Source organism: Adiantum capillus-veneris, chromosome 11 (genome assembly GCF_014529385.1).
Source record: "Adiantum capillus-veneris isolate H3 chromosome 11, ASM1452938v2, whole genome shotgun sequence".
NCBI classification, from domain to species: domain Eukaryota; kingdom Viridiplantae; phylum Streptophyta; class Polypodiopsida; order Polypodiales; family Pteridaceae; genus Adiantum; species Adiantum capillus-veneris.
In genome coordinates this window covers 40608030-40622271 of record NC_140941.1, presented here as the reverse complement: position 1 = coordinate 40622271, position 14242 = coordinate 40608030, and the positions used below count along the sequence as shown (strand labels likewise).

General features: G+C 44.2%; 1 protein-coding gene across 1 annotated transcript in view; it reads right to left on the bottom strand.

Moving 5' to 3' along the window:
• The window catches only part of TPLATE (ARM repeat superfamily protein), a 103571-nt gene that overhangs the window by 35789 nt on the left and 53540 nt on the right, over positions 1-14242 (bottom strand). The window lies entirely within an intron of this gene.

Sequence of the window (14242 nt, the reverse complement as noted above, 5' to 3'; positions counted from 1 at the left end):
AACTCATGATTACAAAAAACTCCGTGAGTTGCAAATGAGTCACAACTACTATTAGTGCTCCCCAAGAATCCATCCTGCACACGATATGAGAAAAACCAAACACACATAAAACAACATAAGGGATAGACCTCTGACTCACCTCCCAGCCTAACTAGTTCACACTCGAGCCTAGAAACCTGCAACTACTCCAACCTAGTGCCTCACCTCAAGGACCGGCATCCCATACCACCAGCCCACACACTAGCTTACCAAGGGTCTATAGTCCAAGTATGGTGATTAAACAAGATAGTTCAAAAATGAGCCTACGGTCATATTTACAAGATTCCTTAGCCGCCCTTCTTAACCTCCTTCAACTAGAGATGTGTTCACACGCAAGGCCCGTTCACACAGGTTGCAGCCATTGCTCAGGCGTCCATCTCGATGCCTAGGGAGACAACACTTCCCCCCTTATATTGAATTTATGTCACAAACAGCTGACGTGTCAAGCCAATGAAGAACGGAGCCAACCTACAAATCCCAGCCGAGGAGCCTAAACCCTAGAAGAAGAAGCATAAGAAGTTTTACCAACTTGCGGGACCCCGTCCGATGGGGCCCAAGTGACCTAAAGGGATTAAATAAAGCAAGACCACACACACACACTATTGCGTAGCAATTGATGATGTGGCAAGTCAGTACGGAAGCCCGAATTTTGCACTGACATGCTGACGTGGCAACTTGTACGGATTTTCAGAATTCGCGTTGACTGTGCTGACGTGGCACCGGTACTGATTTCCGTAATTTTCGCTGGGCAGCTTTTAGCCCTAGTTTTTGAGGCCAGATGCTTTTGAGTTAAAAGATTTTCATGTAACTTCTTTCCATGGCCAAGGGCTCATTCTCTGGCACGCTTCCGGGTAAAGGTCCAGAGTATGGAGTACCGGTGTTGTACTGAGTTCAAGCAATATAAGAATTACCAAAAGGGACGCCAAGGTTTGGGGCCAATGCTCTCTTGGGGTGGAATTCCGCCACAGCCCGTCTTGTGTATCGTGCATCTCTTTTAGTTCAGTTGTTATTTGAGGTGCTTAAAGTTGTTCACTCTGTTCTTTTCCGTTGGCACGTGTTGCCCATGCCCGTTTCAATTTTTGTCCTTGGCAATTTCCTCAGAAATCAACCAAGGAACCAACTCTTCATCCCCCTCACTAACTCCCAAGTCGCAATCACCTCAGGCCTATGTCTCCACTTAATCAGGTGACTCTCAATAAGAAGTGCAATGAAACCACTTTTGTGACTGTCAGGTTTTGTAAATAATTAATTTATTTACTAGAAAATTACTATTTAATCAGTTGTGTGCACATCAGAATAGAACTAGTAGTTCTACGGCCTTAGGTGTGCCCAAATGCAACTTAAAACACCTTAGGAGGACCCTAGCAGAAAATACCATGAAGCCCTAGTGACTGGGAAATCGGACCCTCAATAAGGGGTAGACAATAGCCTCAGATTTCAGGCTCAGAAAATTACGTGCACCAGTGCAAGCACAGGACAGTGATCCTAGGGCCGGAATTATTTTTAATAAGGTCCTAGGATAAGCTAATTAAATAAAGTTTAATTATTTGTGCCCAGACCAAATGGTTGGACAAGTGCAAACAAGTCGTGCATGTAACAGACTTCGACACTCCAAGTCAAGAATCAACCGCGACAGCACCAAATAACCACTTCAAAACAATTCACAGATCACAATAGATTTGCACTGGCCCGGCGGAGTTCCGTGCCTAGAGATATTGGCCCCAAAGACTGGCGCCCCTTTCGGTATTTCTTTTTATATTAATCAATCATCAAAGTACAAAAGAGCGGTTAGGGTTTCACTCTCAGACTCTGCGTCCAGATGATTTGAGAAGTGAGGCCCTCACCACTAATTTAAAGGTTACAAGGGATGCCCAAAAGCAGAGCCCCAAAAGCTTTTAAAATCAAAAGCATCAGTTCTCTCTCTCTTAGAGAGTCTTTTCTCTTTTTTTTTATAAAAAAAAGCAAAAGCAAAATTCGCGTCGCTCATCATTTTCCAAAAAAAAATAAATAAATAAATAAAATAATCCGCCTCCGCAATTTCCGGAAATTAGGGTTTTTGGCAGAAATTAGGGTTTGCAAGAATTTTAGGGTTTCTGGCAGAACTTAGGGTTTCTGCTGTCTGCCACGTCATCACTTTGTGACAGTGCAGGAGCAGTGTCGGCACGGCATTGTGAGGAGCAGCAGTTGACGTTTTCATAAGTAGCATTCATGTGTGCAGTTGTGAGTGAATTGCACAATTTATTAATGGCCTAGGGACTTTTTAAAGTGAAAAGTTGAATGGTTTTTAAGTTATAAGGTAAGTGTGTCAAGTGGCACACTTACCCATGCAAACTCACTCTCTCACCCTCCCTCATCTTCTAGCGCCCCTTCTTCCTGCTGGCTACATAAGTGCACCACCTCTCCCATTTGGGAGGTTGGCAGAACACCTACCCCCCCCATTGTGAGTATGCTCTACGCGATGGAGCTCTTCATTGAAGCTTGAGAGCAGCCCCTTGTGACGTATGTGGTAGCTTTGAGCTCCCATAGTCTAGAACAAGGGCTCTCACAACCATAGCCACTCTCTCTAGTAGTTTTGCCGCGAAAAGTTGCAACCTGCGCTCTCTTTCTCGAGTGTATTTTGGCTATATATTCTCTGTTTTCAGCCCCTAATCCCTCTTTTAGGGTGAATTTCAGAAAAGTATTCATAGAATCTCATTCTTCTCGCGAAAGAGGCCTCTATTTTGGCATTGGAATGTGCTAGGGTAACATTTCAGATTATGTGCAGAAAATTACACCAAGTATATAAGTGTGTGTTTTGCGTGTTTTGCCCTAGTGTTAATTGCAAGAATGACTATGAATGAAGATGACTACTTAGCGGAAGATAGACTCTCTTCTTTGAGAGCTTCTAAGGAGTTTTGTGGAAAATAGACTCTCGCTTACGGGAGCTTCCCAAAAACTCACAAAAGAGGGAAAATCCTCTCTGAAGTTAGAGAGTAGTTTTCTCTCTCTCAATCAGAAGCAGACAAAGGACAAGAACCAATAGAGGACGGGCGTGTGCCCCATTCCTGTGCTTGTAAAGATTCTCCCTTAGAAATAAAGATTCTCTTTATGGGAGGGGGGACCAGCCCATCTTCTGGTCCCCAATGAAGTGTCAAGCTTTCTCTCTTTCTCCCCCCAATTCTCTTGAGTATTCGAATTGCATTTAAAAGCCAGTTTACGATTCCGTCGTTTGTGACAGTGCTTTCAAAGCAACGTCAATTGACGACTCTTGGCAGACTGCAAAAATGGAAGGACATGAGATAGAGTTCACTCTCCTCCAGCAGCAGGTGGCAGAGTTGCACAAAGCTCTCTCCCATCTAGAAGTTCAGAAGATTCTTCATACCCTTGAAAAAGGGAAAGAGAAAATGCCGTTGGAATCGGGAGAAATCCCGCAGGATCCATAGAGACAAGTGCATCAGAAAGGCCCTCTAATCGGAACCTCCCGCATGCACAAGGGTTTTCTCATGCAGAAGCCAAAGAGGCCAGAATCTCAGAAAGATCCTCTAGTTAAAACCTCTCGCATGCACGAGAGTCAGAACAAGCCTCCAGAACGTCATGTGCGGTTTAATCCAAAGGTTCAAGAACTGAACCCTCCTTATTCTCCTCACTTTTCTTTTATTAAAGATTTGGATGATATAATCTCTCCAGAAGACATGTTCCTTGAAGATCCGCTACAGCAGGAAGTGCAATCGAAGGAAAGGGCTCCTATCAACAAGGAGTCTTAACACAAAAAGAAGGAGCATCATAAGAAGAAGCACCGCAGGAAGCAATCATTCAAGTCACGTGGCAAAGATGTTAAATTTGATTTCTACAACAGACGGCGGGACAACGACAAAGCTCTAGTTTTCATCCGCCAATTTGAAGCGGCATTTGCAAAAGGAAACTTTAAAGAAAGGTCTAAGCTTCGCCATGTTAGTATGTACCTAAAAGATCCTTGAGAAACTCAAGTCTCAAGGTTGGACTGCTTTCAAGATATTCTATGCACAATTCCTTCCTCCACACTATATGCAAGAAGTAAAGAAGGAATGGCTCGACTCTCTTAGTTAGAGAACGAAACTGTTCCGCAATGTGGATAAGTTTTGGGACTTCTTTTGAAAGTCACCCCATTCAAGAAGATTGAAGATTCGGAGAAGATGCGGAAGTTTAAAGCCGAGCTGCATGAAGCCTTGCAAAAGGCTATGAAGCTTAATGCATGAGGCAACTTACAAATACTTGTGGAATCAGCTCGCATAGCTGATGCTATACATGACAAGGGTACTCCCAAGAAGATGGAGCAAAGCACTTATCATGCCAAGCAGAAAGCTCTTCATAATCAGCCCACTTCTACTTCTTCTCAAAAGAAGAAAAGAACCGCCTCAGATGCAGAAGCAAAGCCTAATCAGCCCAAGAAAGGGAAATACCTCTCTCCTGCAAGTTGAGAACCTATATCAGTGAAGGGAGACGCTTCAAGTGTGGACAAATTGGACACATGAAGGGAGATTGCCCTACTAAAACCCCATAGCCCCCTTCTTCCAATGCTAACAGATGTACAGGGTAATACAACAAAGGATGGTAAAGAAAGAGCTCTTCTCAAAGCAAGGGACAGCATCAACAACCAGCGGGCCCTCATTTTGTTTAATCCAAGCAGTACGGATAACTTCATCGCTACGAAGCTTGCCGAAGATGTCAACTTACAACCCAACCGCTTTGGAGTCTCTATTCAAGTCTCATCTACTTTCGAAGGACAAAATTCCAGTTCTACTTCTATTATAGGGAAGCTGAATTTAAAGGTAGATAACTACAAAGATCAAGAATTTTTCTTACTAGCTTCACTTGACGGATGTGATGTAATCCTGGGAATGCCTTGGCACTACAAGATACACCCCATCCCCGATTATGTTCAAAAAACCTTATCCTTTGATAACAAAGGAAAGCAATATGTTGGAACTGCAGATGCAAGTGAATGGCGTATCCTCATCACCAATCACATTGCAATGAGAAAGAAATGAAAAAATGTGTTTCAGCGTACTTAATTTTGTGTGTGTGTGTGTGTGTGTGTGTGTGTGTGTGTGAGAGAGAGAGAGAGAGAGAGAGAGAGATGTGGCTTCTTCACAACTTTCTTCCTCTCTAGAGCAAAATACAATTAAGTTGTTAGAAAGTTTTAAAGATTGTTTCGCAGATGAACTTCCAAATAAACTTCCACCTTCTCGACCTGAGGATCATACGATTAATTTGAGTAATGGAAGCACATAATTCTCCCTATGTTGGTCATCGAGGGATTCTTGCTACTACTACTGCTCTCGAAAGGTTTTTCTTTTGGCCAATACTCTGGACAGACATTGAAAAATATGTTCGTGAGTGTTTAGTATGGCAAAAAGTGAAAGATGACAGACATAAAGTTTATGGCAAGCTTCAACCACTCCCTGTGTCTGACACCCCATGGGAAAGCATTGCCATGGATTTTATTACAAATCTTCCAAAATCAAAGAATGGAAATGATGCAATCTGGACTATTATAAACAGATTCAGTAAGCAAGCACATTTCCTTCCAATAAAGAAAACGATCAAAGTTGATCACATGGCTAAAATCTTTCTAGCTCAGATTTTTAAACATCGTGGACTCCCAAAAACTATTGTCAGCGACAAAGATCCTCGCATGACTAGTTTATTTTGGCAAGCAACACTATTCAAGAATTTGGAAACTAAGCTTGATTTTTCATCAGCTTATCATCCTCAAACAGATGGTAAAAGCGAAATCGCTAATGCCATTGTTCTAGACCTTCGCAAGTGCTATGTTTCGGAAAGACAATCTGAATGGGAACAGTACTTACCATTAGTTGAGTTTGCTATAATAATACCATACATTCCTCAACTGGTAAAGCTCCCTTCGAAATTATCTATGGGAAGCCACTTTTACTTTCTATTTTGGTACCAAAGAAAACATCTTTGCCGCAGACAAATTTGTACGCGATATTGATACGGCTTATCAACAAGTAAAACAAGCAATTCTTCGCACTCAAGAGCAGCAGAAGAGAAAAGCAGACAAGCACAGAAGAAACCTCAAACTTGAAAAAGGACAATACGTCTTGCTTAAGTTTGAGAAAGCTCGATTGAAAAAGCGGGTCGGAAAAGGGAAAGTTGTTAAACTTTCCCATAGATTTTACAGTTCTTTCAAAATTACAAATAAAGTCAATGAAGTGGCTTTAGATTGGATTTTCCCTCTCATTGGCGCATCCATAATGCTTTTCATGTTAGTCTCCTCTGACCATATGTTGGTTCTCCTCCCGTGATTCCAGTACAGGAAGATCCTCCAGAAGTCAAAGAGACTCAGGAGATCTGTCACGTGCACATCTAACCCTATGTGCATGTGGACAAGCCATCTCAGGTCTAGGGTTCAGGTCAGCCTAGGAAGTGCTCTGGCACCTTTGTGAGCATGTGAGCAGGCCGTGCATGTCCAGGCACTTAGAGTAGTTGCATATCCTCTGATTGCATACCCAGTACCACCCAGCATATGCATTGTCCAAGCAGAAGGTCCAAATGCCGATCAGTTTGGGAACATAACATTTTACAGGCAGTTGGCATTTTTGTTATTTAATTCCACCATTTTCGAGGGTCGTGGGACTGTAGGGGAGCTTGCTAGACCCAGCATGAGATTCGTATATAAGCAGATAGGGGGCGCCCATTTCCAGCGGAAGAGGCAGCAGAAGAAGCTCAGGCGACTTGCACTGCACCTTCTCAGTAAGACCGGCAGAAGGCCCTAGCGTTTTCAACCAACAGAAGCAGCTTGCGTTTTTGGATCCCATCCCTTAGCGTTTTTTGCAGCAGATCATCCCCAACGTTTCCTCCATTAGCAGATCAGCCTGGCGTTTTTCAGTTGCAAATCAGGCCTAGCGTTTTGCAGTTTCCCGACGCTGCATCAGCCAAGACAGGTAGCATTTTCAGTTTTCAACATTTAGCCTTTGCAGATCTAGTCCCTAGCTTCGCAAATCTCACCTACCCGCAGCAGATCCTCGCCGTACCGTCAAGTCAGCCAGCGTTTAAACTTTCAGCCCGCTATTTTTCGGATTTCAACATCTGCATTTTCAGCGCATCGTCGTCGAGTCCTCGTCATCACCATCCTCGCCGACATAGTGTCAATAATCAGCAAAAAGTTTGTGTTTTCCAGATTCAGCATTTCAGCCCTAGCGTTTTCAACTTTCAGCCCGCCCTCGTCCTCGTCATCATTGTCGTCGACATCATCGGCAAGTCCATTGCATCCAGACCATTGTACCAAATTTGTGCAATCTATAGCATAGACCTCTCTCGCTATAGAGAGGGGGGCCCTTGGAGGAGGGTTTGAGAACCGTCTGGTGTCGTATTCTTTTCTCTCTCTCTATCTCTCAGTCTCATCACTTTCATTCACATTAGCATTCACTTTGTTTGTGATCATTGCACTCTATCTCTAAAGAAACGGAAGGCTCTCCCCTCCGTACGTAAAAGGAACCCTCGAGCACAGTTCGGAGCACTCATCTTGAGCAATATCAACATTCACTTCCGCTGCACCTTACATTGGTATCAAAGCTTTTGACAGTGTTCTGTATCACACAAGGAAAGAACCACAAGAAATTTTTTGCTTGTTGCGGTCACACGTAACCCAAGTCCACTTGGGCGTTTGATTCCTAATCGTGTTTGTGAAGAGTAACAGGTAACCCAAGAAAGAAGGGCTTGTCCAGCCTCCCCTTGTTCCTTTTTTCACTCATTGAGAGCGGACTGTGCACTTAGCGGCCGGCCAATCGATGTGAGGTGGGAAAAAGCAACTTTGGTGTGAGCGCAAGGCCGCCAAGGGGTGAGAAGCCTTCTCAAACACCGATTGCAAGCTAAAGAACTCAAGAACCTCAAGAACCCAAGTTGTCACAAATTGGTGACGTGGCTTGCCCCTAGACACACTTTGAAGTGGGGCAGCAGATACACACACACACACCCCGGCTGGCAGCACCCGGAAAATCCGTCGACATGTTGACGTGGCAGTACCGTACGGACTTCCGTGATCTGCCGTGCAAAAGCGAAAATCTGATGACGTGGCAAAGCGTACGGAAATTGGCTTTAATGCAAGCTAAAACTCTACGCAAGGGCCAAGGCTAATTGAGAAGCTTTTGGAATAGTTGCTTTATTTTACAAGCTTTTAAAATTGGAAGCTTTTGGGGCTCTGCTTTTGGGCATCCCATGTAACTTATAAATAAGTGGGCAGGGCCCTCACAACTCACAGCATCTAGACGCAGAGTCTGAAAGTGAGAATCCTCCCACTCTTTTGTACTTTGAACACAGATTAATACAAAAAGAAATACCGAAAGGGGCGCTGGTCTTTGGGGTCAACATCTCTAGGCACGGAACTCCGCCGGGCCATGTCGAATCAATTGTGAATTGTGTACAGTTTTGAAGTGAATCTCTGCTGCGGTAGAATCTTGACTTGGAGTGTCCAAGTTTGTTACAGTAGTACCAGAGCGAGGATGATTTCTCTTCTACCGGGAAATCCGATCCTTTTCTCGCGGCACTTATGGATCCCAACAACAAACAGTCGACTTCCTCTGCATCTAGGGATGCGGGAAGAGATCACGAAGAAGATTCTCACGAAGAGTACGGCCCGCCTCAGCCTACTCAGGCGGAGATTGAAGAGATGGAACGTCGACAATTGGTTGACAACGCGACAAAGATGATGATCAACCTTGTGAAGGATCCGAAATTTGCTAAATTTTTTACTCAGACATTCTTCGACGAAGTGCACACCCAGTGGCAGAAAGCCACAGAGCCACCCCTCAAACCGGCACTCAAGAAACCTCCTTCTCCGAGGATGTTTACAGAGCAAGAATTGGAAGAGGTGGTTGATACACAGATTACGCAGCTTTTTGACGCAAACAACAAAGCCAAAAAGCACGACAAAAAGCAGCAAAAAGGAACTGACTTCCCGGGTTATTTGGGTCATCAATCTACTTTTGCCTCGACAAGAGAGCAGAAGAAGCATGTGCTATTTGAAGGAGTATCCAGTTCTTCTTCTTCTCCTTCTGCTGACAGTTCTTCTAGCTCTTCTGACTCAAGCGAAGAAGAAAGGAAAGGGAAAAAGCGTAGCAAAAAGCAACGCTTCGGAAAGGGCAAGAAAAAGGCAAAGAAGCCTATGTTTCGCCCAGTTTCTAACAGTTCTACAGAGGACTCGTCTTCAGATAGTTCGGAATCAAGTAGCATTTCTATAAAGCCAACCAGTATGACTTGCTCCAAGATAAAAGCAAGAAAGTTCGAGAATTTAAAGAAGGTGGATTTTGATTTCTTCTTGGCTAACTCGGGAGTACGAACGAGACATACGAACTGCTTGGAATCATCTTCGGATGACCAAGAGAGATTCTTTGGATGCATACTGCGAGAGATTTTGGAGATCTTTTCTACCCGCTTCTTCATTTAAGAAGATCTCGTTTAAAGAACAGATTGAGCAGTTTTGTTGTGGACTTCCTACGGAGATACGAGATCACGGCTTAGAACAAAAGTCAGATTCTATTCAAGAACTGATGGGTCATGCGAAACGGGGTTTTGCCATACATTTCGGAAGTCTGACTTACCCCACAGATGAGATCATGACTCAAAAAACCGAACAGACTTCTAATAAAGAAAGTAGAAGAAGAAGAAGCGCCCCCAAGAAAAGAAAGATAAGGATGCACGACCCCGGCTCACTCTTCGGGAGAGAGCCAACTACATCAAAGAGGGGAAGTGTTTTGGATGCAGAGAACATGGGCACATCTCCGCGAAGTAATCTAAAAAGGCACAAAAAGGACAAGATGAAGACATGCCAGAGAGTTCGAAAGCAGCTGAGGAACGTGGACGAAAAGCCAAGATGAAAGCAGAATTGGTTCCAGATTGCATGGGAACTGACCCAAGCACGATTGATGAGAGTATACCAGCCTTTGCCAAGCTTGGGGCAAAGTGAAAGATCAAGAAGACCTGATTTTCTTTGATGAAGGAGCCAAGGCCAACTTCATTTCACGTGAATTGGCGGTGCGGCTCGAGATTACACCCGATCGGATAGGACCACAAACAGAGGCAGTTTTAGCGGCACCCAGTAGGGACGTGGCCATTACACCTGTCATTGGCAAACTTCGGTTGCATTGTCAGGGGTATTTGGGGCACGAGGACTTCTACATAATGCCCTTGGAAGGTTGTGATGTTCTCCTGGGAGTCCCTTGGTACCATAAGAACAACGCCGTGGTCGATTATCGGGCGAAGACAGCGACATTGACTACTGAAAAGGGACGAACCATTGTACTTGATATAAAACTTAAGGGTGAGTTTGTCCCTATTGTATTGGGAGCAATATCAACATTCACTTTCGCTGCACCTTACAAAATCCTTCAACCAAAACAGATAATACACCACTATGATCCACAACTTATGTCCGGGAGACTACATCCAAAGTATTTATTCAAGCTTAAAAGTAACACCCCTTAAGATGGAAGAGTCAGATCTCAAGGATTACCCACACATCTTGCGCAGTTATGTTGACGCTCTATAATTGAGGTCAACTGTTTAGAACCAAGAGGGATGTAACAATGTCAGTTTTTGTAAATAATTAATTTATTTACTATAAAATTACTATTTAATCAATTGTGTGCACATCATAATAGAACTAGTAGTTCTAGTGCCTTAAGTGTGTCCAAATGCGTCTTAGAGCACCTTAGGAGGACCCTAGCAGAAAATACCCTGAAGTCGTAGTGATTGGGAAATAGGGCCCTCAATAAGGGCTAGACAATAGCCTCAGATTTCAGGCTCAGAAAATTATGTGCGCCAATGCGAGCACAGGAATGAGATGGGGTCCTTAGAGCAGTGATCCTAGGGCCGGAATTATTTTTAATAAGCTCCTAGGATAAGCTAATTAAATTAAGTTTAATTATTTGTGTCCGGAACAAATGGCCGGACAAGTGCGAACAGGTGGTGCAGGAGCAGTGTCTGCACGGCATTGTGCCGGGGAGCAGCTGATGTTTTCATAAGTAGCATTCATGTGTGCAGTTGTGAGTGAATTGCACAATTTATTAATGGCCTAAGGACTTTTTAAAGTGAAAAGTTGAATGGTTTTTAAGTTGTATAAGGTAAGTGTGCCAAGTGGCACACTTACCCATGCAAACTCACTCTCACTCTCTCTCTCTCACCCTCCCTCATCTTCTAGCGCCCCTTCTTCCTGCTGGCTACATAGGTGCACCACCTCTCCCACCTGGGAGGTTCGCAGAACACCTACCCCCCCATTGTGAGTATGCTCTACGCGATGGAGCTCTCCATTGAAGCTTCAGACCAGCCCCTTGTGACGTATGTGGTAGCTTCGAGCTCCCATAGTCTAGAACAAGGGCTCTCACAGCCATAGCCACTCTCTCTAGTAGTTTTGTCGCGAAAAGTTGCAACCTACGCTCTCTTTCTCGAGTGTATTTTGGTTGTATATTCTCTGTTTTCAGCCCCTAACCCCTTCTACTAGGGTGAATTTCAGCAAAGCATTCATAGAATCTCATTCTTCTCTACCTACTCTACACATACACAAAGTTTGGTGTGATTCCATCGCGAAAAAGGCCTCTACTTCGGCATTGGAACGTGCTCAGGTAACATTTTCAGGTTATGTGCAGAAAATTACAACAAGCATATGTGTGTATTTTGCGTGTTTTTTCCTTGTGTTAATTGAAGGAATGACTATGAATGAAGATGACTACTTAGCGGAAGATAAGACTCGCTTCTTTGAGAGCTTCCCCGGAGTTTTGTAGAAGATACTCTCGCTTACGTGAGCTTCCCAAAAACTCACAGAAAAGGGAAATTCCTCTCTGAAGTTGGAGAGTAATTTTCTCTCTCTCTCAGTCAGAAGCAGACAAAGGAAAAGAAAGAAAAGAGGACGGACGTGTCACAAACTGTTGACATGTCAAGTTACTAAAGAGCAGAGCCAACCTCCAGATCACGGCTGAGGGGCCTAAACCCTAAGCAGAACAAGCAACAGCAGAAGAAGAAGTCCTACCAACTTATGGTACCCCGTCCGATGGGGCCCAAGTGACAAAAAGGAATTCAAATAAAGTTGGACCCTCAGACACACACAACGTACGAACTGATGACGTGGCAGTTGTACAGACACCCCATAAATTGTGTTGACATGTTGACGTGGTAGCCTATCTGGATTTCCGCAATTTGCGGTTCTCACATGGCAGTTGTACGGATTTTCGTAAATCCCACTGGCAGCTTTTGGACATCGCTTTTGCACCAGATGCTTTTGAGTTTGAAGGCTTTTCATGTAAACTTCTTTTGGGCCTAGGGCCTTTAAATATGAGGCCATGGGCTCATTCTCTGACATGCTTCTGGACGAAGATGCAAAGTCTGAGTACCGCCTTGTACTGTGTTGATGCAATATAAAGAAACACCAAAAGGGGCGCCAAGGTTTGTGTTGCTAAATTGGCTTTATCTGACATAAAAATAATTCTAAATGAATTATTGGATTTATAAGTGAGGGGGTTTTCTCACTTGGGACACCACGAGAAATAATTCTAAATGAATTATTGGATTCTTTAAGTGAGAGAATTTTTCTCACTGGAGACATCCGAGTACAGAGTATTCCTAGTGCGTCATTCAGAGTAATGACGGGAGCACTGTGAACGGGAATATCTGTAAGGCCACCAGAAACGGGTACTTCTGATACGTCACATTGGATGGGTGACAGGGAGCATCAGGAAGAAGTATCTGACCATCCGGGAACGGACATCTCTGATGCGTCATAGGATGGGTGACATAGAGAATCGCGAAGGAGATTGTACCGTAAGTTCGGTAGGAAAGGACTAGGTAGTGGGTTCTTGATGCATCACAAGGTGGGTGATGGGTGCATCAGAAAGGGAATATCCATAGTCAGGAGGAAATTCCGAAACATGTTGGAATTGTGCACAAGGTAAAGCAAGCGCTTGGATGAAGATAGGTTCAAAGGAAACTTTGAGGAAAAGCAGATGCTTTCTGAGAAAGCGGGATTGCTTTTCGGGAAAGCAGATGCTTTCCCGGAAGGAAGTCTATGTCTGCATTGCAACAGTGCATGTGATTGCATCCAGGGACGCCTGGGAAGTGTTGTGAAAGTATTGTTTCTAACTTATAATGTTTTACTGAGTTTTTGGACAGATTCATCCCATTTTTAAAGGTGACCGACCGCCCACTTAATAAGTGGGCAACCTATGATTAAATAAAGCAGTATAAACCAGCCAGCGATTTCTCTCTCTTTTTCTGGCAGAACAACACCTAATTAAAAACAAAAAAGAAACGGCCGCGATCTCTACGCGAGCAGCCTGCGCTCAGCTATTCGTGTCGTTGCCAGGAGCTATAAAAGCATCACATGCCCTCGCTCAGAGGAGGAGATCAATTTTTGCAAGAAGATGCTGCTGCAGATTTCATCCGCAAAGAAGACGTTGCCGGTGATGCCCATGGCTGCCCCAAGTGTACCAGATGTCGCCAAGACCCAGTGCACGAGTTCCTTCGCAAAGAAGTGCCTATGGAGCGTGTTTCCATCGCGACAAGTTGCTGTTTTTCTCTGTTTTCAGCCCATAAACGTCGTAGACGGGGCTGATTTACGAGAAGGAACCCGAGAACACACCTCTTTTGTGTGTAGGATTGGAAGAGAGGATTTTCTATGTAGAGATCTCTTCCCGGGAATTGCTTTTTGAGAACCGAGTTACATTTCAGGCGTCGAGACTTTGAAGTTAACGATTTTCATGTTATGAACTCTGAGTATTTGTTTGCAGGTGTACTTCCTCTTAGTGAGGGAGTAGGAGCAGAGGAAGACATGAGCCTCTACAGGAGAAAAGCGCTCGGAGGAATTAGAGCCAGATCAGCCCAAGGGTTTCGTACCCGAGTTTGGGAAGTAGATCCACGGATCGGAGAGAGGTAGTCTCTCAAGTTGTGATCCGGAAGTGGGGATTAGCAACAAGGACTCTGTGTCCGGGAAAGCAGAGTTGTTTTGCAAGAAGAGGACTCTGGAAACAGAGTTATAAAAGAGTTGCACGGATGCCATGAACTGAGTCTGGAAGGTGAGATACAGAGGCGAGAACCTTGATTCTCGAGGATTTGGAATAAGGAACGGAAGTTCCTTGGAATAGGGTTTTGCCCTAGGAATATGAAGCCGTGGCTTCCGGGAACCATCAAGTCTTATTCTAGAACGAACGTGGTAATATGTTTGGTTCAAGTGCTT